Genomic DNA, 26,824 nt, shown 5'->3' on the forward strand with positions numbered 1-26,824 from the left:
TTTTTTTTTTTTTTTTTTTTTTTTTTTTTTTTTTTTTTTTTTGAGACAAGGTCTCACTTTGTCACCCAGGCTGGGTGCAGTGGTAACATCACAGCTCACTGCAACCTCAAATTCTGTGCTGAAGTGTTCCTCCAACCTCAGCCTACTGGTTAGCTGGGACTATAGGTGTGTGCCACCACACCTTGCTATTTTTTTTAAGACACGGGGTCTCACTATATTGCCCAGGCTGGTCTGTAACTCCTGGCCTCAAGTGATCCTCTCAGCTTGGCTTACCATGGTGCTGGAATTACAGACCCAAGCCACCATGACTGGCCTCATTTTTATTGATCTTAAAAAAAGATTATAAGCATTCTTCACTAGATGTCATAAGTCCTCAGCATCAGGTAATGAGGTATAATATTACATACCTGTTGCTTTAGTATGAGATATTAGAGCTCTTGATTATCCAATTACTTGGATAAATGAAATAAAGAAGATTATTATCCCTAATAATTTAGGGAAAGCTTTATAGAAATAATTGTTGGAGATACTAAATAAAAGAATGGTGAAGAGATGACAAAGTTTTAATTTTCTTATATGGAAGGCCTTATGATGTAGGGTCTGTGTAGCAGCTAAAATCCATGAGCATATTATTGCTACCTTTTTTTGAGCTCTTACCCTGGAACAAGTCATATGCTAAGCACTTCACCTGCATTGTGGCCGAACCCCCTAACAGTCTTCTGAAGTAATTACTATTAATACGGTTTTCCTTCTACTGATAAAGAGAGGCTAACTTAGCTTACCCAATGTCCTATAACTAGTAAATGGCACAGCCATGATTTGAATTCACTGTTACAGCATAGGCTCTCACAGAACCTGCTAGACTGACTTTCTACAAAAGTCTTATTCCCAGCCTTTCTACTGGTGTTCTAACAACCAGGAAGTTGACTAAAAGCAACATCAGATTTAACAGCCCCACATAATCCATTGTCCTCAATTCAAGAAACCTCAAGATAGGAAATGGAGCAAGATTATGGAATAGAAAGCTCTACCAATTGTCCCCTCTGCAAGGGCACCAAGTTAACTGTCTACACACCACACACACACACACACACACACACACACACACACACACACAAAATAAATAAATAAAAATAAAAACCTTTATAAGAATCAAAGATTAGGTGAACACTCATAGTACCTGGTTTTAACTTCATATCATGGAAACAGTCACTGAAGAGATAGAAAAAAACAGTCCTGAATCACTGACACCACCTCTCTCTTATCCCTGGCAGCAGCTGTGTGATGAGGAGAGCATCTCTGGACACTGAGGAAGAACACATCAATTGTGAGGCATTGAACTCAGTGACATTCTATTAGAGCAGAAAGGAATATTGGACCAAATTTAACCGACAGCCACCCACAAAGGGAGTATTTAAAGCAGCCCTAGCCAGAGAGAAATCACCAATCCCTGTGGTCCAAACTTGAATACCTGCAAACCTTGCCACCGAGGGCTACAACATTCTGTGTCTTCAAATAAACTTGAAAGGCAGTCTAGGCCATAAGTACAACAGTCAGGTGAGTCCTAGTGTTCAACTAGGCCCAGAGGCAATGGACTTGGAGGACACAGAACCTACTGAGATACCAGCTAGGTCAGCCAAGGGAGTACTGGCATCACGCCAGCCCTAATCCTAGGCTGCACAGTTCGCATCTCCAAAGAAGATCACTTCCTTCTGCTTGAGAAGAGGAGATGGGGGAGTGGGGAGGACTTTGTCTTGCATCTAGAATTCCAGCTTGGTGACAGCAGGATAGGGCACCAGTCAGATTCATGAAGACCTTATTCCAGGCCCTACCTCTCAGATGACATTTATAGGCATACTATGGGCAAAAAGTGAACGTGTTATCTTAAAGGAAAGGGTCCAGTCCTCCCAGCATTTATCACCTGCTTACCGAAGAGCTCTTGGACCATGAATAACCAGCAGTAATACCTAGGTAATACTTTGAGGGCCTTGGGGAAGCCTCTGACACTTGCTGGCTTCAGGTGAGGCTCAGCACATTATCAGCTGTAGTGGTTACAAGAATAAAACTCCTTTAGTTTGAGAAAACCTGAGGGAAATATAAAGGGGACTTTGTCTTACATTTTAGGTACCAGCACAGCCACAGGGGGTGTGGAGCACAAAGCAGTATGTTAGGACCCTCAGTTTCAGAACATGACTCCTGGATAGCATTTCTGGACCTGCTGTGGGCCATATGGGAGCCCATTGCCTTGAAGAGTGAGTTCAAGGCCAGGTAGCATTCACAACAAGCTGTCTTAAGAGCCCTTGGACAGTAAGGAAATATTGGTGGCAGTCTGGCAGTACTCCTCATGGCCTGGGGTGGAAATGGCTATGGGGTGAGGCTCCTCTGCCTTTGGAAAAAGGAGAGAAGAGTGGGAAGGAGTGCATCTTGTGGCATAATGCCAGCTCAGTCACAATACAATAGAACACTAGGCAGACTTCTAAGGTTTTTGACTCTAGTCCCTGATTCTTGGATGGCACTTCTGGATCCACCTGAGGCCTGGGCGACCTTGCTGCCTTGAAGAGAAGAAAACAGGCTGGATATCTTTTCCACTTGCTGATTAAAGACCCCCAGGGACTTCAGCAAACATAGGCAATAGCCAGGGAGTGGTTACAGCAGGACTTGGGTGAGACCCAATGCTGTTCTGGCTTCAGGGCTGACCCAGAACAGTCATATTAGTGATGGTGGAGAGATGGGTGCTGTATCTCTCCACCCCCAGATTTGGGTGGCTCAGAGCAGACAGAGAGACTCTGCATGTTTGGGGGAAAGTAAGAAAAGAGAACAAGAATCTCTGTCTGAAAATCCAGAGAATTCTCCCTGACCTGGTTCAAGACCATAAAGGCAGTACCTCTATGAGTCTGCAAGAACAACAGTGTTACTAGGCTTACCATGTCCCCTAAAGCAGATACAGCTTAGATCATAACATCCAACTCCTTTCAAATATCTGAAAAGCTTTCCCAAATAAAATGGCTACAAATAAGCCCAGACGGTGAAGACTACAATGTATACCTAACTCCTTAATGCCCAGACACTGAAGAACATCCATAGCATTAACATCATCCAGGAAATGATGACCTCACCAAGTGAACTAAGTAAGGCACCGAAGCCCAAACCTAGAGAAACAGAGACATGTGACCTTTCAGACAGAGAATTCAAAATAGCTGTGTTGAGGAAACTCAAAGACATTCAAGATAACACAGAGAAGGAATTCAGAATTCTATCAGATAAATTTAACAAAGATTGAAATATCCAAAAAGAACCAAGCAAAAATTCTGGAGCTGAAAACTGCAATAGGCATACTGAAGAATGCATCAGAGTCCTTTAATAGCAGAATTGATCAAGGAGAAGAAAGAATTGGTAAGCTTGAAGAAAGGCTATTTGAAAATACACAATCAGAGGAGACAAAAGAAAAAGGAATAAAAAACAATGAAGCATGCATAAAGGATCTACAAAATAGCTTCAAAGGGACAAATATAAGAGATATTGGCTGTAAAGAGGACCTAGAGAGACAGGAGTAGGTTTATTCAGAGGGATAACAGAGAACTTTCCAAACTGAGATAAAGATTTCAATATCCAATATGAAAGGGTTATAGAACATCAAGCAGATTTAACCCACAGAAGTCTACCTTGAGGCATTTAATAATCAGACTCCCAAAGGTCAGCAACAAAGGATCCTAAAAGCAATAAAGAAGAAACAAATTACATATAGGAGAGTTCTAATATGTCTGGCAGCAGACTTTTCAGTGGAAACCTTACAAGCCAGGAGAGAGTGGCATGACATATTTAAAGAGCTGAAAGAAAAAAAAAAAAAAAAACTTCACCCTAGAATAGTATCTCCAGTGAAAATATCCTTCAAATATGAAGGAGAAATAAAAAATTACTCAACAAACAAAAGCTGAGGGATCTCAATACCAGATCTGTTCTATAAGAAACACTATGGGGAGCACTTCAATCAGAAAGAAAAGGACATTAATGAGCAATCAGAAATCATTTGAAGTTTCAAAACTCACTAGTAATGGTAAGTACACAGAAAAACACTGAATATTATAACACTGTAGCTGTGTTGTATAAACTACTCTTATCTTAAGGAGAAAGAATCAGTGATGAACAAATCAAATATAACTATAGCAACTTTTCAAGACATAGTACAATAAGATATAAGTAGAAACCACATAAAGTTAAGAAGTTGGGGGAGGAAGATAAGGCATAGACTTTTTATTAGTTTTCTTTTTGCTTGTTTGTTTGCGCAAATAGTGTCAAGTTGTTATCAGGTTGGAATAATGGTTTATGAGATAATATTTGCAAGCCTCATAGTAACCTCAAACCAAAAAATATACAATGGAGACACAAAAAATACAAAGCAAGAAACTAAATCACATCAGAAGTGAAAATCATCTTTACTAGAGGAAGATAGGAAGGAAAGACAGAAGAGAAGACCCGAAAACAACCAGAAAACAACAAAATGGCAGGAGTAAGTTCTTACTTATCAATAATAGCAGTGAATATAAATAGACTAAGCACACCAATCACAAGACATAGACTGACCGAACTGATGAAAAGACAAGACTCATTGATTTGTTGCCTACAAGAAACACACTTCACCTATAAAGATACACATAGACTGAAAATAAAGGGATGGAAAAAAATATTCTATGCCAATGGAAACCAAAACAGAGAAGGAGTCATTATGCTTATATCAGACAAAATAGATTTCAAGACAAAAACTATAAGAAGAGACAAAGAAGGTCACTATATAATAATAAGGGGGTCAATTCAGCAAGAGGATATAACAACTGTATATACATATGTGCCCAACACTGGAGCACCCAGATATAGAAAGCAAATATTACTAGAGCTAAAGAGAGACATAGGCCCCAATACAGTAATAGCTGGAAACTTCAAGACCCCACTTTCAGCATTGGACAGATCATCCAGACAGAAAATCAACAAAGAAACATGGAACTTAATCTGCACTATATACCAAATATATCTAATAAATATTTACAGAACATTTTATCCAAGAGCTGCAGAATACACATTCCATTCCTCAGTGTATGGATAATTCTCATGGATAGACCATATGTTATGTAACAAAACAAGTCTTAAAACATTTTTTAAATACTAAAATAATATCTAGCATCTTCTCTGATTACAATGGAATAAAACTAGAAATAAATAAAACTGAATTTTGGAAACTATACAAATACATGGAAATTAGTATGCTCCTGAATGTCCAATGAATCAATAAAGCAATTAAGAAAATTGAAAATTTTTTTGAAACAAATGATAATGGAAATACAACATACCAAACCTATGGGATACAGCAAAAGCAGTACTCAGAGGGAAGTTTATAGCTATAAGTGCCTCTGTCAAAAAAGAGGAAAAACTTCAAATGAACAATCTAATGATTCATCCTAAAGAATTAGAAAAGCAAGGGCAAACCAAACCCAAAATTAGTAGAAGAAAAAAAAAATAAGGACTGGAATAGATATAAACAAAATTGAAATAAAAAAACCACAAAAGAACAATGCATGAAAATGTTGATTTTTTGAATAAACAAAATTGGCCAACTTTAAGTAAGACTAAGAAAAACAGAAAGAAGATCCAAATAAATAAAATCAAAATGAAAAAAGAGACATTACAACTGCAGAAATTCAAACGGTCATTAGGGCTATTATGAGCCACTAAATGCCAAAAAATTGGAAAATCTAGAATAAATGAATAAATTCCTAGACCTATACAACCTACCAAGATTGAATCATGAAGAAATCCAAAATCTGAACAGACCAATAATGAGTAACAAGATCAAAGCTGTAATAAGAAGTCACCAGTAAAGAAAAGGCCAGGACCTAATAACAATCCTACTCAATAGAACTAATAACAATCCTACTCCAACTATTCCAAAGGCCAGACGTGGTGGCTCAGGCCTGTAATCCCAGCACTTTGGGAGGCCGAGGTGGACAGACCACTTGAGGTCAGGAGTTCGAAACCAGCTGGCAAACATGGTGGAACCCCATCTCTACTAAAAATACAAAAATTAGCTGGGCATGGTGGAGGGCACCTGAAATCCCAGCTACTTGGGAAGCTGAGGGAGGAAAATCACTTGATCCTGGGAAGTGGTGGTTGCAGTGCACTCCAGTGTGGGTGACAGAGTGAAACTCCATCTAAAAAATTAAAAAGATAATAATAAATATAAAAAAAGATTCCAAAAAATAAAGGAGAAGGGAATACTTCCAAACTCATTCCATGGGGCCAATATTACCCTGATATCAATACTAGACAAAGATATCAATAATAAAAACTACAGGCCAATATCTCTGATAAGTATTGATGCAAAAATTGAGCAATATATTAGAAAAATCCTTCATCATGACTAAGTGGGATGTATCTCTGAGATGCAAGGATGGTTCAACATTCAAAAATCAATCAATATGATACATCATATCAACAGAATAAAGGACAAATACTATATAATTATTTCAATTGATGCTGAAAAACCATTTGATAAAATTCAACATCCCTTTATGAGAAAAACCCTCAAAAAACTGGGGATAGAAGGAATATACCTCAACAAAATAAAAACCATATAAATCAGACCCATAACTAGTATTATACTGAATGGGGAAAAACTAAAAGCCTTTTCTATAAGATCTGGAACACAAAAGGATGCCCACTTTCACCGTTATCCAACATAGTATGGGAAGTCCTAGCTAGAGAAATCAGACAAGAGAAAGATATAAAGGACATCCAAATTGAAAAGGAAGTAGTCAAATTATCCTTGTTTGCAGATGACATGGTCTTATATTTGAAAAAAGCTACAGACTCCACAAGAAAACTATTAGAAGTGATAAACAAATTCAGCGAAGTTCCAGGACACAAAATCAGCATAAGAAGTCAATAGCATTGCTATAGGCCAACAATGAACAATGTGAAAAATAATTAAAAAGTAATCCCATTTATAATAGCCACACATAAAATTAAATACCTAGGAATTAACCAAAGAAGTAAAAGATCTCTATAATGAAAACTATAAATCACTGATAAAAGAAATTGAAGAGGACACAAAAAAATGGAAAAATATTCCATATTCATGGATTGGATGAATTAATATTGTTAAAATGTTTATAGTACCCAAAGCAATCTATAGATTCAATGTAATTCCTATTAAAATACCAATAACATTCTTCACATAAATAGAAAAAACAAATCTAAAGTTTTATGGAACCACTAAAGATCTAGTATAGTCAAAGCTATCCTAAGTAAAAAGAACAAAACTGGAGGAATCATATTACTTGACTTCAAATTACATTGCAGAGCTATAGTAACCAAAACAGCATAGTACTGGCATATGTCAGTGTAACATAATAGAGAACCCAGAAACAAATCTATATACCTACGGTGAACTTATTTTTGACAAAGGTATGAAGAACATACATTGGGGGAAAGATAGTCTCTTCTATAAATGGTGCTGAGAAAACTAAACATCCACATGCAGCAGAATTAAGCTTGAGCCCTATCTATCACCATATACAAAAATAAAATTAAGATACATTAAAGACTTAAATTTAAGACTTCAAACTATGAAAACACTACAAAAAACATTGGAAAAAATCTCCAGGACATTGGTCTGGGAAAAAATTTCTTGAGTAACCCCACAAGCACAGGCAACCAAAGCAAATGGGATTACATCAAGTTAAAAAGAGTCTAAACAGCAAAAGAGATAATCAACAAAGTAAGGAGACAACCCACAGTATGGGAGAAAATATTTGCAAATTATCCATCTGACAAGGGATTAATAATCAGAATACATAAGGAGCTCAAACCAATTCTATAGGAAAAAAATCTAATAATCTGATAAAAAAATATGCAAAAAATCTAAACAGACATTTTTCAAAAGACATACAAATGGCAAACAGGCATTTTAAAAGGTGTCAACATCACTGACCATCAGAGAAATGCAAATCAAAACTATAATGAGATATCATTTCACCCCAATTAAAAGGGCTTATATCCAAAATGTGGCAGGCCAGGTTTCCATTAGCAACCAGAACAGTCAGTTTCCACTAACCCTTTACTATAATGCTGGTGAATGTACAAATTAAACAATAAAGAACTGGAGAAATTGATACCTCAGTACAAGGGTTGGAATGTCAGAACAAACTCATTACAACTCAGCCTGGGTTTTCTCAGACCCTAAAGTCCGATCAAATAATAAAATCTTTCTTACACATACACCTCATACCAGGGCCCACTTAAGATTAAGAAATTTTCCAACACTCTGGAAAAAGCTTTCCAGACCCTAGACCCTAGTTAAAGATTAGATATAAATCACATGAGACACTCCCACTTGTAGGTACACTTGTAGGTACACTCCCAGACATACGCAAAGAGCTTAGAATATATATAAGCACTGGAGAAAAATGTATAACTTTGAGTTGATCTGGTAAGTTACTCCAACCTTATCCCTATAACTAGTTGCAGAAATAAACTTCCTTCTTTCCCAGTCTGCTTGGACCATGAGAATCTTGTTCTGTCCAGGTACAAAAGACAGGCAATAACAAATGCTGGCAGAATGTAAGAAAAGGAAACCCTTGTTCACTGTTGGTGGGAATGCAAATTAGTACAGTTTGGAAGTTCTCCAAAAAACTAAAAATTGAGCTACCATATGACACATAAATCCCACTGCTGGGTATATCCAAAAGAAAGGAAATTAGTATATCAAAAAGATACCTGCACTCCAATGTTTATTGCAGCACTGTTCACAATAGCTAAGACTTGGAAGCAACCTAAATGTCCATCAACAGATGAATGAGTAAAGAAAATGTGGTCCATATACATAATGGAGTACTATTCAATCATAAAATAGAATGATATCCAGTCATTTGCAACAACATGGGTGGACCTGGAGATCATTATTTATTATGTTAAATGAAATAAGACAGGCACAGAAAGACAAATATTCATGTTCTCACTTATTTGTGGGATCTAAATATCAAAACTATTGGGCGCATGGACATAAAGAATAGAAGAATGGTTAGTAGAAGCTGGGAAGGATAGTGGGGTTGGGCAGGGAGGTGGGGTTTGTTAACGGGTACCAAAAAAAAAAAAAAAAACCAGAAAGAATGAGTAAGAGCTACTATTTGATAGCACAATAGGGTGACTATAGTCAATAATAACTCAATTGTACATTTCAAAATAACTTTAAGGGTATAATTGGATCATTTGTAAATCAAAGGATAAATGCTTGAGGGGATGGATACTTTATTCCCCATTACGTGCTTATTTTGCATTGCATGCCTGTATCAAAACATCTCATGTACCCCATAAATATACATACCTACTATGTACCCATAAAAATTATAAATAAAAAATAGAAAAGTCTCTTACTTTTCAAAGAAATGGCAGTGAACTTTGGAATACAGGAGTATACCTGCATTTTATTTTAAAAAACTCTCAAAATTCAGAGATACTCACCTGGGTGTCTCAAGTAGTTCAGTGAGTTCAATGTATGCAAATTGGAAAGACAAATAAAGGATCAACCCCCTTTGGGAATTAAGAAAGACTTGCTGAGTTCTGGCTAGGACTAGAACAGATTTATAAAAGGCACAGCCCTGCCCTACTGCTTGACTGAATGATGGGAGGCAAAAGACAATGACTCTGTCCTTCCCAACATGATGCCTGTGACATAGTCAGCACTCACCTGTTGAGGAAAGGAAAGGGGGCAGAGCAGAAACCCCTATAAAGAAGATAAACCTAGAGAGAGGATAAGACTTAAAACCACTTATGGAGTAACTCATCACCCAGTACAGAACTGGCATAGGCTATTTCAGCCATCCTGAGGCCCCTGAGCCAACTTCAAAGGCAGGAGAAAGCAGTGGGTAATCCCTGACTGCTGAAAGCCAACCTAGACTCAAGCCTGAATAGCTTTCACTGTAGATCTTTGCTTCCCTATCAATACATGGCCTGACAATGTCTCTTCTAGGCTCTGGGGAAGAGTTCTGACAAGCTTTTATCATGCATTAATTTATTGTCTTTCTCCTGAAAAGAAATATTTTCCTGACAAGTTAAAAAACTCTCTCTGCAATAAAAATGCCTTCAGCCTTTCTGAGCCATCACTGTATTTAAAGATTATGTTCTGGAAAGATGCTGAATCGAAGTCTTACAGACATTTGCCAGGCCAGCATCTGCCCATCACCCAGAAGCTGCAGTTATTACTTAACATTCCAAGTGGGATACAAGTGTAACCCTTGGCAACCAGAGAGGATTCTCAGTTTCTCTTTTCCTGGGCTCCTGGTGATAGTAGTAGAAGGAAGACAAACTCTAGGCAGATAGGGGAGCATCCTCAGTGAAACCCAACCTTCAAAATAAAGACAGGTTAAAGCCTGAAAATCAAGCTACAAGTTTTGGATAAATCTACAGACCAGATTGAGAACCTCTCTTCATGATTAGCATACTTTCTTCTGATTAATCCCTACCCTTCACCTATTTTACATATACCTACCCTTGCCTAATTGGTTTTTTACACTTCCATGCCCATCTTTGAGTGGTGGCTTTTTTAATGCTTTTTTGTATACTCAAAAACCAACCACCACACACTCCCCCATTCTGAGCCCATAAAACCCCTGGACTCAGCCACACTTGGGAGAGCTACCCAACTTTGGGTAGGGGGCTATCCCCTTAAAGTCCCCTTTCCACTGAAAACTGTTCCATCACTCAATAAAACTCTCTGCCCTGATCACCCTCCAGTTGTCAGTGGAACCTCATTCTTCTTGGACATGGGACAAGAGCTCAGAACCCATTGAACAAAGGTACGAAAAAGGCTGTTACTCTCAGCCCTCTACTGGCATCTGGTAGACACCCCATGCAACAGGAAGCAGCAGTGAGGCCAGACAAGCTCAGGAACAGTGGGATGGAGTAGGGCAATGGGAATGAAAGAGCTCTTAACATGCCCCCATTCACCAAGGTGCAGGCAGCAGGAACAACACTCACTTTGGGGCTCCGGGGTTGCTGACGTCTTAACATTTTTCAGGTGCTACTGCATTCCCCTCATCCAGATTCTAGTGTTCAAGGTGGAAGCAGGTTGTCGCATGCTCACCCCAGCCACAGGCTGGAGCACAATCAAGCACAGCCCACCAGGCCAAGTGGGCAGGGTACTTCCAGCGGTGATTTCAGAGCTGAGTAAGGCTCTGGACAGCTGAAAGCCCTGGACCATGAGGCCCTGGACAGTGTGGCCCAGCTGGCAAAGCAGCACTGAAAAACTCCTGCATCACTGGTCTGATAATGAACAGCTCTAGAAGAGAAACCCTAGAGGAGAGAAGGGTCTTATAAGTGTGCCTATGTGTTTATCTATGTGTTTGTGTGTTTACACCCAAATCTTCTCCTCTACCCCATGTTTTCAGAAGACAGTGGCAGTTATAGTATAAAGTCTGTACAGTTGTATTACCAGGTACTGGAACCAGTCTAGAAGGATATGAATGATGAAGACTCCAGAGGAAAAACAGATAATAAATATTCTGGATGATTTTCAGGCAGAAGCAAAGAGAAAGAGGGGGAGCTTTGTCTCTTTTCTTTCTCAACTATATGCTTATAAGGGTATATGAGGGAAATTACCCCCAAAAAATGAATCATTGAACAAAAACAGATAAAAGCTCAACAATAAATCTCATTAGTGGAGATCCCAATACCTGGGAACTGCAAAATAGAAACATTTCCTATAGTGTTTTATAGCACTAATTACCACAGTGTTCATGTCACACACATAAACATCATTAAAATCAGCAGGAGGGAAGCTTCTTCATGAGCCAGTGAGGAGAGATCAGTAGCAAATATTTCATTTTCCACTGAGGTTGATATTAAAGGCAGACTTAATTTGTGCCAGAACGAGATTTTACCAAGAGTAAGACCATGCTAGCCAGCAAAGTAACTGTCTTAAATGCTGGATTCTATCCAATGACTATTAATTGGCACCTCTACTATTTTCCAGGCATATGCTTGGTGCTGAGACAAAGCCTTTGTTCTCTAGAGCTCCCACAATTTGTCTGAGTTCATCATCACAAAGTCTCTTTATCATCCCTAAGTATGCTCCCGGCTGGAAAATAATTTGAGCAAATGAACTCTTTTGAGTAGCATGTATTAGGGTTCTGTGGTTTTAGACACACACTCATACACACACACACACAAACACACACATACATAAACTCACTTTTAATCAGAGGAACTCTTTTTTCAAACAAAATATACATATAAACCAGTCCCTTCAATATTTTTGCAAGATATATAAGTTTGCTTTGAACCCCTGAATTTCCCACCCTGTGGCAGTGCAAAGATACCTGTGACTTCCTGGGACTGGGTGGGGCATGGTATACATTGCTTGGAGACAGACACCTCCAGTGAAAATGCTGCTTATGTTCTGTGTTGTGTTGATGTGAAAACATTCTTCTCATGATTTTCAGCACTCACCATACTCACACAAATCATTTGGGGTTAATTTTTTTCAAATTATTGAGGAAACATAAAAGTTGGACTTCAAAAATTATTCCTTCTAGAAAGTTCTTTCTTCTGCCCCTCCACAGGGAACTTTCCACTATTCTTTCACCACAACAGTTTCCAACCTCATACTATTTTGCTGGCACCTTTCTTTACCCCCTATGATAGTTCATTTTATGTGTCAACTTGACCAGGCCACGGAGCGCCCAAGTATTTGGTTAAACATTATTCTGGATATGTCTCTCAAGGGTATTTCCAGATGAGATTAACATTTTAATTGCTAGGCTGAGAAAAGCAGGTTGCCCTCTGTAATGCGGGTGGGCCTCACTCAATCCACTGGGGACCTGAATGGGACAAAAAGCTGAGTAAGAGAGAATCATCCTACCTCTAACTGCTGAGACAACTCAGGAAACCCAGGAGTCCTGGGCAGACCATCAAATTAGGCATCTGTCTGTCAGCCAGTAGACAGCAGTTTCCTAAAAGGTTGAGGCACAGAAGTAAAAACTAAACAAAGATCTAGAAAAGAATAAGTTGCTATAAAGTGAGATAAGGATGAGGCCGCTGGAGGAAACTGTGGGAGCAAAAAACCTCAAGTGCACCCTAGGTGGAGTATGAAAATGGAAAGGGGATTCCAGCATTGGTCTGCTGCTAGTCCCCAGGTCAAGTGCCTTACAGAGAAAGTAAATAAGTCTTGATCTTTTTTTAGCCTGTACCATTCCCACTGTGAAACCAAATAGTACTGTCAATAGAGGACTTATGGCAAAGCAATTCAGGCTATAATGCAAAATGTATCTATAGGTAGTAGAAAACATAGTTGGTGAAATATGCATAAGGTATTTCAGTAATATTTACATTTTATACATTCTATTTCATAATTAAAAAGATGAAGTCCGGGTATGGTGGCTCATGCCTGTAATCCCAGCATTTTGGGAGGCTGAGGCTGGAGGGTCACTTGAGACCAGGAGTTTAAGGCCAGCCTGGGGAACATAGTGAGACCCTATCTCTATTTCAGAAAATAAATGTTGTTATCAATATTTTTTAAAAATAATGATGATACAAATGGAATAAAATAGTATGTTGAAAGGGGCCAGATGGTCTTAGATTCATTGGAGAAGTTTTGGAGGTTTTCGGTTTTGTGTTTACATTTTTCTTCTAGCATTCCTTATAAACTATCATAAGCCTTCTTAACAGATCTCCCTCCTCCTCAGAGCTCATTTGAGTCTGACCTGAAAACTACATTATCATACTCAGACTATTAAACATTCAAAGTTTAACTTATTCTACAGACATCTTTAGGCAGCAGAGACAACATAGTGTAATGACTAGAAGAATAGATTTTGGAACCAATCTGCTTGGCTTTAATTTTAAGCTCTACCACTTACAAGCTGTGTGACTTTGGACAAATTACTTAATGTCTCTGTGCCTTAGTAAAATAAAGGTAATAATAATACCTACCTCCAATATTTATATTGATGATTTAGTGAGCTCATCTTTATAAAGTGCTGAGGTAATGTCTGACTCACACAAAATGGAATTTTAGTGTTTATGTGCCAGTCATTATGTTGGCTGGTGAACACATGGTACTTGTTATCATGAAGCTGACATTCTAATAGCTTCCAGTGGTCTACAAATAACTAGCTACAGGAAGAGTTTGTTTTCCCAGGACAATTGTTACCTGGAAAGAGGCCTCTAAATGGAGGAAACAAAAATTCATAGAATAAATATAGTCAAAAAAAAAAAGTTTTGGCCCGGATTTAATCTTTAAAAAGGAAACTCGGAGTCATGATAAAATGTTATTTTATCTTATGTTTAACAAAATGTAGGTTATAATTGCAAAAAATGATAAATTTTGTGTTAGGTTTTTTATGGGTAATTTTTTTCCACAAAATATATAGTATGGCAACCTTCATATCCCGTTAGAATTTTTATAACATTTTTGTAAAGATGAGCTCATTTGTAAGAATGTTGGCCAGCTTCACCAATTTTCTAATGCCTGGGTATGCAAATTATTCTCCTTTGATGCTCTTGTCATCATCCTTGTTAATTTTCTCTTAGCTTTCATCTTATGAATAGTTTTGTGTTTATTTCAGCATTTATCTGGACTTCATGATTTCCTATATTTTAGGGTTCATGAAATTTCACAGCAGTTCATTAACATCATATCTACATTATATTATGGAATGTTTATAGCACCCAGCAACCAGAGGGAAAATGTCAAAGATATTGTGGTGATAGGTAGATATTATTTATGATAAATGAAGAGAAGTTTTAGAAGAGTTGGGGTTAATATTATAAACTGTCAGCTAATTATTGACTCTATTCATGTTTTATAATTTTTGTTTCCCCTTATAGACTCATGACTTCAGAGACTAAGGTTATTAATAATCATGCTTTTCATATTAATAAAGGCAGACAAAATAAGTATAATAATCAAAGTATGTACCAAGTTCTATAGGAGTAAGCAATAAAAAGCAGTTTATTCTACCTGGAAGAATTGAGCCTATTTTATGAGAAAGCCAGTGTCCTTGAGCCAAAAATGACAAATTGAGTAGTATTTCAACAAGACACAAGCATTCTCAAATTAATAAAGGCAGAAGAGGTCATGTTATTTTTAGAAAATCATAAACAATCTGCATAGGAATTGTTAGAGGGCTGTAAATGTGGATTTGGGATGGAGGTAATGGAATAAGAAATGGTATGAACAAATGAAGAAAATAACTATGGTTGCAGTGTAAAGATTACATTAAAAAGATAGACGATTGAGGCAAGAAATCATATTAGAAAGTTATTTAAATAATCCCATCATGCCTGAACCATGGCTTCCCTAAGAACCCTGTCCTTTCTTTATGTTTTGTTCTTTGCCTCTCTCTCCCTTACTCTATCCCTTTTCCTTAATTTCCTCCCCACTCCCACTGTTCCACCTTACTTCTATATATAACTCTATTCCTTTTAATCTTAAATGTCCAGTAGGTTCATATTGCCCAGGGAATAGCAGACAAGAAGGAACAAAGGTCATTCAGGTCTGCTGAGCCACCATTTGAAGGGAGGAGGAAGCAAGGCTTTCAGTGGGCTTCCACATTCCAAGCTCTAAGCTGGCACTTGACATATCTTATTTCAATTAATCTTAACATGCCTATGAGTTAGGAACCCCTGACCTCACTTTTTAAACTGAGGCTTTGTTGGTGAGACATGAATTTACTTCCAGGTCTACTTGACACTGAATCTATGCATCTGAACCACACTTGTACTAAGTAGTGAAGGACAAATGGGTAGTAGAGTGAGGCCTCCACTGTTAGCATACCGAATTGAAAGATTTAGGCATTAAAGAAAACAACATAATATTCTAAGCCACAGGTGCTTGCTATTTTTTTTTTAATGTTACTCTTGATTTTTTTCCCCCAAGTCACATGTAGAAGATTGGTCTAAGTTGAATGAATGAACTTCCTCAAATAAACTTCCTCCATGGAATTTTTCAAGAAATCACAACCCAAAGTCTATATGTTGATAGCTTTACTGCTTGCTTATTTCTTACTTATCCCAGGTTTATATTGTTTTAATAATTATCTAATTGCCTTAAAGCCAAACACAATGACTTACACCTATAATCCTAGCACTTTGGGAGGCTTAGGTGAGAGGATCACTAAAGTCCAAGAGTTTGAGACCAGGTTGAGAAATATAGCAAGACTCCATATTTACAAAAAACAAAAGTTTAAGAAAAATTACATTAAAAAAAAAAAAAAGCAGAAAATCCTGAATTAAGTTCCCAGGGTAACAATTTTTGAGGTAAGTCAGAAGAATAAAAAGAGAATGCCTTATATTTAAATTCAAGAATTCATTCAATAACTATTTTGAGTGCTGATATGATTTGGCTGTGACCCCACCCAAATCTCATCTTGAATTGCAGTTTCCATAAACCACATGTGTCATGGGAGAAACTTAGTGAGAGGTAATTGAATCATGGGGATAATGGTTTTATAAGGGTCTTTTTCCCCTTTGCTTATCACTCATTCTCTCTCCTGCCACCCTGTGAAGAGGTGCCTTCTGCCATGACTGTAAGTTTCCTGAGGCCTCCCCAGCCATGTGGAACTGTAAATCAATTAAACGTCTTTTCTTTATAAATTACCCAGTCTCAGATATTTCTTCATAGCACCATGAGAATGAACTAATACAGTAAATTGGTACTAGGAGTGGGGTGCTACTGTAAAGATACCCAAAAATGTGAAAGTGACTTTGGAACCAGGTAACAGGAAGAGGTTGGAACAGTTTGGAGGGCTCAGAAGAAGACAGGAAGATGTGGGAAAGTTTCGAACTTCCTAGAGAATTGTTGAATGGCTTTGACCAAAATGCTAATAGTGATATGGACAATGAAGTCTAGGCTGAGGTGGTCTCACATGGAGATGAGGAACTTGTTGGGAACTGGAATAAAGGTGACACTTGCAATGCTTTAGCAAAGAGACTGGAGGCATTTTGCCCCTGACCTAGAGATCTGTGAAACTTTGAACTTGAGAGAGATTATTTAGGGTATCTGGCAGAAGAAATTTCCAAGCAGCAAAGCATTCAAGGTGTGACTTGGGTGCTATTAAAGACATTCAGTTTTATGTATTCATAAAGATATGGTTTGAAATTGGAACTTTGGTTTAAAAGGAAACAGAATATAAAAGTTAGGAAAATTTGCAGCCTGATGATGAGATATAAAAACAAAAACAAAAACAAAAACATTTTCTGCGGAGAAATTCAAGTCAGCTGCAGAAATTTGCATAAGTAACAAGGAGCCAAATGTTAATCACCAAGACAATGGGAAAAAAGGTCCCAAGGCATGTCAGAGGTCTTCATGGAAGCATCTCTCATCACAGGCCCAGAGGCCTAGGAGATAAAAAGCTTTTGTGGGCCAGGCCTAGGGCGTTGCTGCTTTGTGTAGTCTCAAGACTTTGTGCCCTGTCCGCAGTCTTGGCTAAAAGTGGCCAATGTAGAACTCAGGTCATTACTTCAGAGGGTGCAAGCCCTAAGCCTTGGCAGCTTCCATGTGGTGTTGGGCCTGTGGGTACACAGAAGTCGAAATCAAGGTTTGGAAACCTCCATCTAGATTTCAGAGGATGTATGAAAATGCCTGGATGTTCCAGGCAGAAGTTTTCTGTGGTGATGGAGCCCTCATGGAGAACTTCTGCTAGGGCAGTGTGGAAGAGAAATGTGGGTTCAGTGCCCCACACAGAGACCCTACTGGATGCTGCCTAGTGAAGCTGTAAGAGGGCCACTATCCTCCAGAAACCAGAATGGTAGATCCACCAACAGCTTGCACCATTTACCTGGAAAAGCTGCAGACACTCAACGCCAGCCTGTGAAAGCAGCCAGGAGGGGTGCTGTACCCTGCACAGCCACAGGGGTGGAGCTGCCCAAGGCCATGGGAGCCTACCTCTTGCATCAGTGTGACCTGAATGGGAGACACACAGTCAAAGGAAATCATTTCGGAGCTTTAAGATTTGACTGCCCTGCTGGATTTCAGACTTCCAGGGGCCTGTAACCCCTTCATTTTGGCCAATTTCTCCCATTTGGAATGGGTGTATTTACCCAATGCCTGTATCCCCATTGTATCTAAGAAGTACCTAACTCGCTTTCAATTCCACAGCCTGATAGGTGGAAGGGACTTGCCTTGTCTCAGATGAGACTTTAGACTTGTACTTTTGGGTTAATGCTAGAATGAGCTAAGAGTTTGAGGGACTGTAGAAAAGGCATGATTGTGTTTTGAAATGTAAGGACATGAGATCTGGGAGGGGTCAGGGTGTAATAATATGGTTTGGCTGTGTCCCCACCCAAACTTTATCTTGAATTGTAGTTCTCATAATCCCCATGTGTCATGGGAGGGACCCAGTGGGAGGTAATCGAATCATGGGGGTGCCAGTTTTAGAATGGGGCTTTTCCCCCTTTGCTTGTCTCTCATTCTCTCTCCTGCTGCCCTGTGTAAAGGTGCCTTCTGTCATGATTTTAAGTTACCTGAGACCTCCCCAGTCATGCTTAACTGTGAATCAATTAAACTTTTTATCTGTAAATTACCCAGTCTCAGGTATTTCTTCATAGCAGCATGAGAACTGACTAATACAAGTGCCTACAATGGACCTGGCACCATATGAAGCTCAAGGATAGCATGATTGATTATAAATCAGTCACAGTTTCTTTCTTTGTGGTGCTTATATTTCAGTAGAAGAAAAGTGCATCCCTAACATATATAGTAATTAAGCGATAGTAGGAAGATATCAGGAGAGGTAGGTGGATGTCTTTAAAAGAGAGAGCTTTAGCAAGTAGACTTTCTCCACCATTTCCAGTTTTTCATTTCAGAAATACCCTGCTCATGCATCCACACATTATACTTTAGATTAAGGTAGTCTCCCATAATGCCTGGGGGAAAGAAGGCATGGGAACTGGGGGGAGAGAGAGAGAGAGAGAGAGAGAGAGATAAGAAAAAGAAGAGTGGTAACAAAGGGAAAAAATGGGTTATCTGGTTCCTTTGGGCCATTCAGTTAATAGAAGCCTACAATTCCCTAGAGGAAGATGTTACATCTCCAATTGCTGCCTCTTATGTATTGTCTGGGAAGCTAAGTCCAGTGGACCTGAAGGATACCTGCCATGGTGAGCGGAACTGATCTCAGGCTCGGTGCTGTGGAGGGGCCTGAAGGTTGCCCTCACACTGCTCACACTCCTCACTAGGGTGTTACTCTCCTGGCTCTAGAGACACTACTAGCCTAAACTACTTTCAGAAAATTATGAACAGTTAATGAAAATTGAAATTCACTGCAGGAAATCTAAAAGCTGACAGAAGAAGCCCAAGCTAAAATCTAGAAGAGGTGAATTCCACTAAAGAAAAATTGATGGAAAAGATATATGAGAAGACTTAAGAAGATAATTTAGAACACAAAGAAGATTTTCTAAGTGTTAAAATTATGACATTTTAACTTTAAAAGTCAAAAAACAAAATGGCATTCACTGATGAGAATCAAATTTGTACTCTGGGAAGACAAAAAGAAAAAAAATAGTTCCTAATATATAAACACAAAGATATTTTAATTGTGAAGGAAAATGCAAGACCCTGGAAGGGCAGATGGAATAGTGATATGGACAGGAGGCAGGGAAATACTGGGTACAAGAGGGCGGTCCTCTCAAGCTTGGACCCATGGTACAAAGTGAGAACGTGCATTCCTGTTTTCCCACCCAAATGTTGCCTTTGCCAAAGCCATCCTGGCCCATGCTGCCCCCTATCCTGTAACCATAAAAACCCCAGACCTCACCAGTGGAGCAGAAGAGTGGCAGAGCAGCAGAAAATGAGAGAAGAGAAGAAGCAGCCAGACGTTGGAGAGAAGCAATTCGACTTCAGAGGGATGGTTTGATGGCAGAACCTTGGAGAAGAGTTCAGCCAAGGGCAGCTGAATTCCAGGGGAGGACCACTTTACCACTGCATCCCCTTTTCAGCTCCCCATCCTGCTGAGAACAACTTCCACCACTCAATAAAAAATCCTCCACATTCACCACCCTTCAATTCGTTTGTGCAACCTGATTCTTCCTGGACACTAGACAAGGACCTGAGTGCAGCTACAAGAAGTTGTCACCTGGACCATCCACTGAGCTGTTTAACACTTAAGCTCTCCGCAGATGGCAAAGCTAAAAGAGCACACTGTCGCACATGCCCTAGACACTGCCACGGTCCCACACACAGTTCTGCTCCTGCTGATTGCCTAGAAGCACTTGTCCTGGTCTCTGTACCCACTCACCTGAGCGCTTCCCCTTTCACAAGGGGTTGAGAGCTGAGCTGAGTAAATGAGCCAACCCCTTTGTGAGTCCTACAAAGGGGACAGGGAACTATCCGATTTCAACAGTAAGGACAGATCCAGAGGAGAAAGGAGAATAAACAGGGAAGCAATAATAAAACAAATAAATAGATAAAAATTATTTAAGTAGCAGCCTCTTGGTGTCTAAACATTCTTGAGCCTGAGAGGGCTTAGGGACTGAGGCCGTGCTGTCCCTCTCCCAGTTGTGAAGAGGCAGCTCCATGTGGATTTTCTACTTCCAGTTAGGACAGAGTAAGCAACATCACATCCTCTCTCTCTCCCTCTCACTGATTATAACAAAAAACCCTAGACAGGATGCATAAATAGACTAACTGAGGACTGAAAAGTAAATAAGAGCAAGCAGATTGAAGAGAAATATAAAGCAGAAAGAATAAGCAACAGGCAGAGATTTTCTTCAGGGCTGTTTTCTTCTCCCATGCCTCTGGGCTTAGATTCTAGAGCAGCCAGAATCCTGGAACTGCACAGAGGGTATAAGTGGAAAAAGCGCCAAGAGAAATCCTCTTTCTGGCTGGAGGACCACAGAGGAGTTTAGAAGGGTCGCTGCAAGGCAGAGGCTCTGGGGAGAATCCCGAAGTTACCCCTCATCCTTTCACTGTCTATGATGTTAATTTTATGTGTCAATTTGCTTGGGCTAAGGGATGCATGCTGGGTGTATCTGGGAGGGTATTTCTGGAAGAAATTAGCATTTAAATCAATACACTAAGTAAAGAAGATCTACCCTCACCAATCCATTGGAGACCCACCCAAATAGAACAAAAGAGGTGGAGGAAGGGTAAACTCCATCTTCTTGAGCAATGATATCCATTTTCTCTTGTCCTCAGACATCAGAGCTCCTGGTTATAACAATGGTTCCTCTGTTTCTCAGGTGGACATGGACTGAATTACACCACCAGCTTTCCTGATTCTCCAGCTTGCAGACAGCATACCCTGGGACTTCTCATGCAAGCCAGTTCCCATAATAAATCTCTTCTCATATGTGTGTGTGTGTGTGTGTGTGTGTGTGTGTGTGTATGTATGTATATATACACATACATACACACACACGCACATATATATATCCTCATTTGTTTTTTCTGTCTGAGAAACCCTGACTGTTCACACAATGGAATGCTACACAACAGTAAAAATGAATGAACGGAGCTACATATGCCAATATAAATAAATCTAAAAGCTATCATGTTAAACTAAAACAGCAGCAGAATCATGAAACAGCCTTTGCAAAATTATAACTGAGAAAATAAAATAATTTGACCTAACCAACTCCATCTTGCTTCTGATCTCCAAGCTGTCCTTGTTCATTCCTGGGTATAGGCTGAACCAACTTTGGGAGGACCTTAATTTATAGTTTGAAGCAAAAATGATAATGGCCCTTTCCCAAAACAAATCCCCTTATTGCCTGGAGAATAGTCTATCTTGGAGGACTAATAAATTAGCCAAAAGACTAGAAGTTATGGTATAGGAGTCATGCAACTAAAGACCACAAGATTCTGACCCTCCTCAAATTGCTCCTGGGAATAACATCATTATTGTAAAACCTAAGGTCAGTGCTTGAGATATTTTGCAGACTCCACACTTGATGGATCAGCTGGCACCACCCAGATCAATAAACTGGCCCGATTGATCTTGTGGCCTCATCTTAGGAACTGACTAAGTGCAAGAGGACAGCTTTGACTCCCTGTGATTTTATCTCCAACCCAACCAATCAGCACTCCCAACTCATTGGTCCTCACCCACCAAATTATCCTTAAAAGCTCTGATGCCCAGTGGTCAGGGAGAGTTATTTTACAGATAACAAAACTCTGGTCTCCCACAAAGCTGGTTCTGTGTGAATTACTCTTTCTCTGTTGCAGTTCCCCAGTCTTGATAAATCTGCTCTGTCTAGGCAGTGGGCAAAGTGAATGGTACAAGACCATGTGCATAACATCTTAAAACATCCAAAGCAATTCTACATTTTTATTAAAATAAATGCATGCAAAGGAATTAAAACCATGAACTCAGGGTGGTGGTTACATCTGGAAGAGGTAGGAGAATGTGACTGATACTACATAAAAGACTTCAATGAAAGGTATATATATATATATATTTTTTTTTTTTTTTTTTTTGAGACGAAGTCTTACACTGTCACCCAGGCTGGAGTGCAATGGCGTGATCTTGGCTCACTGCAACCTCTGCCTCCCAGGTTCACGCAATTCTCCTGCCTTAGCCTCCCAAGCAGCTGGAATTACAGGCACACAGCACCACACCTGGCTAATTTTTGTATTTTTAGTAGAGACGGGGTTTCACTATGTTGGCCAGCCTGGTCTTGAATGCCTGACCTCATGATCTGCCCACCTCAGCCTCCCAAAGTTTAAGCTAGGTGGGAGCTACATCGTTGTTATATAATTATTCCCTATATTTCTTCAGTATACAAAGTGATACTAATTTTACTTATAAACATTGATGCAAAAATTCTAAATAAAACATTAACAAATTAAATCCATGAGTATATAAAAAGAATAACATACCATGAAAAAGTGTTTATCATATCCATCAATATAATTCATTACATCAACATTTAACTGTGTATTTGAAGAAAAATGACCCCTCAGAGTTTATTCCAGTAATGTAAGGTTGAATCAACAGCAGGAAATCCAGTAACATAATTCATGGCACCAAAGAAAAGACAAATCCTATATGATTATATATTATAAATGTCATTTGATTACATTCAAAGGCTAAATAGATATAGAAAAACTAAACATATTATTTTAGAAAGCCATTTACTCCTCCAAAACAGAAGTTTTATCTCCTTGAAGTCTGGGTATTTGGCAAAAAATAAAAAAAGAAAGAAGTTTAAAAAATTATATATTTACCAAAAAAACAAGAGCCAACATTACACTAAAAACAAAATGTTAAAATCAAGAATAAATCAGAAACAACTTTATTGCCATTATTTTTTAATATGGTTTTAGAAGTTTCAAGCTAAAGCACTGAGACCAGAGTTGAAATAATCAATTCATATAAGTAAGAAATAAAAAATAAGATCCTACATCCCCAACCAATTCAACAGATCCCCTCTTGGCCAAGCGGACCCAAGGGAAATCTTGGAAGCCGTGTTCCCAGCAGCCATGACAGTATGGGAGGCCAGACAGCCTCATTATACAAACAACTGACCAAGAGATTACTGGATTCTCTTGACAGCCTGACGCCACCCCGGAACATAATGGTCAACCACCACCAGGAGGCACCAACCATGGGTAGTACCTGCCTAGATTTAGATCTCACAGCCAGATCTCATGGCCCTCAGCCAGCTGACTGCACATGCTTTTTGTAACTGGGATTGTTGTGAAGTGCTATGGAAATAAAAATTTCTGAAAATAATAGAGAAATTTAAGAAACAGGGGAATAATGAAAGAGATATTTGCTTTTCCAGATATTAAAATTTATTTCAACTACAGAATTGTACACTTAAATATGGTTAAGATAATAAACTTTTTATGGTTTTTTAGCACAATATCACATGTATCTCTTAGGGATTGTGTTAGCCAATTCGAGTGTTGATTTAAAGATCTGCTCTCTCATCTGGGAGATTTTCAGAGTACATGATACAAAGCCAGTATGCTAGCTTCGTGACACCCTGATGGGAGACAGGACAAAAGGCATCTCCCTCAGCTATCTGTCCCCACTTTAAAAGAAATCTGTAAAAGTCCCACCCAACAATTCTATTTGCATTTCACTGACTAGATCTGAGTCACTTGGCCATACCTATCTGAAAGCAAGGAAAGAAAATATAATTTTCTATTATAGCTAGCCTCACTGCTACCCCAGGGAAAATTAGGGTTCTGTTAGTAAGGAAGAAAAGAATACAAGACATTGGGTAGGCAGCTTGAAGTCTGCCATTCTACTGTAATAAATATAGCACAGTACTAGCATAGCAACAGAGAAATAGCTGGGCAGAACAGAGTAGCAGTCTTGAAATAGACACAAGTATATATGAGAATCAAATTAGATATTATATGTCAGCTTAGAGGGGAAAGATGTTTTGTTTAATACATAAATGGTGCTGGCATAATTGGCCTCTCTGGAGGAAAACAGTTAAACACCCGTTTTACATAACATATAAAAATAAATTACTAATAGATTTGTAATTTAAATGCCAAAAATGAACAGGAAGAAAATTTAGAAAGTAAATAATTTTAGAGTGGGAAATGTTTCCTAAGCAGAAAAAGAAATGTAAGCATTACACAGTTTGAATCCATGAAAATGGAAAATCTACATGGCAAAAGAGCCCATAGACAAACTCTAAAGATGATCAATAGATTTGAAAAAAAAAAAAAAAAAAAACATAGCACATGTGAGAAACACAGGTTAGTATTTCTAAAATATCCAAAGCTCCTGCAAAATTATAAGAAAATCACAAACAATAACATATAAAAATAAGCAAGGGATTAAAAACAGACAATTCATGTAAGAAGAAATTCAAATGGCCAATAAATACATGTAAAAGGAAATATCAGCTGAAAACTAGATGTCAGGGAGATGAAAAGTAAATAACTGAGATGTATTTTCTACCCTGCAGATTCGTCTTGATTAAAGTATGCAAAATCATTTCGTGTTGGTGAGGCAGTAGACATTCTCAATATAGCTCATGGGGCTAAAGTGCTATGTCTTTTCTTTATGGGAAGCAATATAGAAAAACCTATTAAAATTACACATACATATACTCTTCGAGCAGGCATGCTCACTTTTGAAAACCTCTAACACTTAAAACATCAGTATAGAGGAATATGTTAGAAGATAACACATAGAAATTCCAAGGTTGCTCATAGTGGCAAAAACTGAAAACAATGTGAATGTTAACAGGCACATTGTTAAATAAATGTCATTACCTCCATATTATAAATTATCATGCAACAACTAAAAAGTGCATGAGATTGAAAAAAAAAGTTAGGTTTCAGAGTAAGATATATAAACTATTCCCATTATGGTTTTAACAAAATGAAGAAAACTCATCCCGCAATTGTATACGTGTTTGGTGTATTTGTTCAGACATGATGAATGATGGGGAAGGACACAAATCGTATTGTTTACAGCAAAGATTTCAAAGGAGTGGAGCTACAGAGAGGATACAGTGCAGAAAAGTTGATATTTTGTGTATTCATCTTTGGATTCTTTTTACTTTCTTCAATGGACATATATTACTTTGGGGATTTAAAAATTAATTGTGGTTTGACTGCCCATGTCACCAAAGCAATGAAGTTTGGTCAAATTATAATTTTAGTTTTTCCTACAGAAAGAGCTAAACAGATTTTTTTCACCCAACATTTGTCCCCTAAAATTGGCTTTATAGGTTGAATTATGTTCCTCCAAAAATATATGTTGAAGTCCTAACCCCCAGTACCTCAGCATGTGTGTTTATTTGGAAATTGGGTCATTTCAAGCATAATTAAGATGAGGTCATATTGGAGAAGGGTGGGCCCCTAATCCAATATCACTAGTGTCGCTATCGGAAGATAGCCGTGTAAAGAAAGAAAAACTGAAAGAATGGCATGTGGAGATGGAGGCAGAGACTGGAATGATGTTAACTGGTGTTCCTACAAGTCAAGGAACACCAAGGATTTCTAGCCATCACCAGAAGCCATGGAACAGAGATTCTCCCTCTTAGAACCCTCAGGAAAAATCAACCCTGCTGACACGTTGATTTTGAATGTCCAGCATCCAGAATTGTGAAAGAATAAATTTCTGTTATTTAAAGCCACCTGGTTTGTGGTACTGTTATGGTAGCCCTAAGAAATGAATACAATGTGTAAATCTTCATTTCTGCTTAACATTAATTACGAGCATGTTTCAATGCATATAAGAAGCATTATCAATGGATTTTCTTTACATTCAAAGAATATAAGTTGTTTCTAGAAACAAAGATTCTCGGTGGCTTGCTTTGAAAATTCTTATTAGAAACTCTACATAAGACAGTTCTAACTTCATTTTTCAGCTCATATAAGAAAAAGAAAAGATCTTCAAGAAATGTATTCCCAAAACAATGATTCTATATGTTCAGCATTATATAATGTTATTATTTAAAATTATCTTAAAGATTATATTCTGGTTTAGCTTAACTGAATACAACTATTTAATGGGTACCCCCCTCTACTGCTAGGCACTGTTATTGAGGCTTAGGATATAAGAATAAACAAGAAAGATTCATTGATTTAAGATGCTAACAACCTAGTGGAGAACACAGTGCTATGGCAGGGATAAGAAAAGTAGGAAATGGGAGAATGGCCACAGCAGAGGGTTGAAGTGAAAATTTTTAGGGAAGACTCTCCCTAAAGAAAGTAACATCTAGGCTGAAATGAAAGAAAGAAAGAAAGAAAGAAAGAAAGAAAGAAAGAAAGAAAGAAAGAAAGAAAGAAAGAAAGAAGGAAAGAAAGAAGGAAGGAAGGAAGGAAGGAAGGAAGGAAGGAAGGAAGGAAGGAAGGAAGGAAGGA

This window comes from Theropithecus gelada, chromosome 6 (genome assembly GCF_003255815.1).
Source record: "Theropithecus gelada isolate Dixy chromosome 6, Tgel_1.0, whole genome shotgun sequence".
NCBI lineage: Eukaryota > Metazoa > Chordata > Mammalia > Primates > Cercopithecidae > Theropithecus > Theropithecus gelada.